This window comes from Lutra lutra, chromosome 2, assembly GCF_902655055.1.
Source record: "Lutra lutra chromosome 2, mLutLut1.2, whole genome shotgun sequence".
Taxonomy (NCBI): Eukaryota; Metazoa; Chordata; class Mammalia; order Carnivora; family Mustelidae; genus Lutra; species Lutra lutra.
Genome location: NC_062279.1, coordinates 168,001,147 through 168,003,580, shown reverse-complemented (window position 1 = coordinate 168,003,580; position 2,434 = coordinate 168,001,147). Strand labels below are relative to the sequence as shown.

The 2,434-nt window shown below is 31.2% G+C and overlaps 1 non-coding gene across 1 annotated transcript; it reads right to left on the bottom strand.

Moving 5' to 3' along the window:
- Nucleotides 1-1,025: 1,025 nt before the first annotated feature.
- On the bottom strand, nt 1,026-1,132 carry LOC125094548 (U6 spliceosomal RNA). Its single transcript, XR_007125569.1, has one exon. It is a non-coding gene; the product is annotated as a U6 spliceosomal RNA (small nuclear RNA).
- Nucleotides 1,133-2,434: the final 1,302 nt, after the last annotated feature.

Below are 2,434 nucleotides of genomic sequence, written 5' to 3'. Positions count from 1 at the left end.
GCAAGCTGGTGCAACCACTCTGGAAAACAGCGTGGAATTTCCTCAAAAAGCTGAAAATAGAGCTACCCTATGATCCAGGATTGCATTACTGGGTATATACCTTAAAGATACAAACATGGTGCTCCAAAGGGGCACATGCCCCGAATGTTTATAGCAACAATGTCCACAATAGTCAAACTATGGAAAGAACCTAAATGTCCTTCAATAGATGAATCAGTAAATAAGAAGTGGTATATATGTACAATGGAATACTATGCAGCCATCAAAAGAAATGAAATCTTGCCATTTGCAATGAAGTGGATGGAACTAGAGGGTATTATGCTTGGCAAAATAAGTCAATTGAGAAAGACAACTATCATATGATCTACCTGATATGAGGAAGTGGAGATGCAACATAGGGGGTTTGGGGGGTAGGAAAAGAAAAATGAAACAAGATGGGATTGGGACAGAGACAAACTATAAAAGACTCAATCTCACAAAACAGACTGAGGGTTGCTGGGGGGAGGTGTGTCGGGAGAGGGTGGTGGGGATATGGACATTGGGAAGGGTAATGCTATGGTGAGCTCTGTTAAATGTGTAAACCTGGTGATTCACAGACCTGTACCCCTGGGGATAAAAATACATTATAGGTTTATAAAAAATTTAAAAATTAATAAAAATTCCATTAAAAAAAAAACACATATTGCAAGCCCAGAGCTAACCTCATACTCAATCAAAAAAGTTTGAAAGTTTTCCCCTTAAAGATCAGAAACAAGACAAGTGTGTCCACTTTCACTACTCTTATTTGACTTAGTACTGGATGTCCTAGCCAGAGAAACAAGGAGCACAAAGAAATAAAAGGCATCCAAAAAAAAAAAAAAAAAAAAGGAAGAAGTAAAATTTTCTTTTTCTAGATAACATGAACTTACATGTTAAAAAATCCTAAAAACTTCATGAAAAAAAATATTAGAATAAACAAATTTAGTAAAGTTGCCAAATACAAGATCAATATATAAAAGACAAGAGTTTTGTTCTGTTTTGTTTTGTTTAATATGGAATGCTTCCCAGTTTTTCATGTTATCCTTGTTCAGTGATTATGCTAATCTTCTCTGCATAATTCCAATTTTAGTATATGTGCTGCCAAAATAAGCACAAGACAGGAACATTTTAACACTCTAATGATGAACTATCTGAAAAAATAAAGAAAACAATCTAATTCACAATAGCATCATAAATAATAAAATACTTAGGAAAAGATTTAACTAAGAAGATGAAAGATCTGTACCCCATAAACTATGATATTGATAAAGAAATTGAAGGAGACACAAATGGAAAGATAGCCCATATTTATGAATGGTAAGAATTAATATTGTTAAAATGTTATACTACCCAAAACCATCTGTAAATTCAATTCCTATCAAAAATCCAATGTTATTTTTTTACAGAAGTAAATAAAGAATCCTAAAATTTATATGAGACTATAAGACATCAAATAAACAAAGCAGTTTTGAGAAAGAATGAAGAGGAGAAATTACACTTCCTGATTTGAAACTATACTACAAAGCCCTCATGGTCCAAACAATAAAGTATCCTGGCATAAAAACAGACCAATAAACAAGTAGAACAGAATTGAGAGTCCAGAAATAAATCCTTTCATCCAGTCACCTAATATTTGACAGGGGCCAACATATATAATGGGAAAAGATAGTCTGTTCAATAAATGATCTTTAAAACTGAATAGTCACATAAGACAGTATGAACCTTGACCCTTATCTTATATTACTCATAAATCTTAACTTTTAATAGATTAAAGACTTAAATGTAATGCACAAAACTGTAAAATTCCTAAAGGAAAACATAGGAAAAATTCTCTTTGACATTGGTCTTGCCAATAGTTTTTTGATACCAGACCAAAAGCTCAAGCAAAAAAAGCAAAAATAAATAAATGGGATTACATCAAACTAAAGTTTCTGCATTGCAAAAAAAAAAAAAAAAAAAAAAAAAAAAAAGAAGAGAATGAAAACGCAATCCACAGAATGGAAGAAAATACTTACAAATCTTATATCTGAAAAGAGATTAATAACCAATTTATACAAATAGCAAATAAAAAAAACTAATTTAAAAAATAGCAAAAGGATCTCAATAGACTTTTTTTTTTCAAAGAAGTTATATAAATGACCAACAGGAGCATTAAAAAGTGCTCAACATAAAAAATCAGGGCAAAGTCATTTTGTTGTTGTTGTTGTTGTTTACCTCTGAAAAACACAGCAAGATATTACTACCTATTAGAATATATACTACCAAAAAATTAAAACTAACAAATTTTGGTAAATATTGGGGAAATGGGGAACTTATGCACACTGTGATAGGAATATAAATTTGTATGGAAAACAGTATGGAGATTATTCAAATTATTAAAAGTAAAATTACCATATGATTCCCACTTCTAGGTATA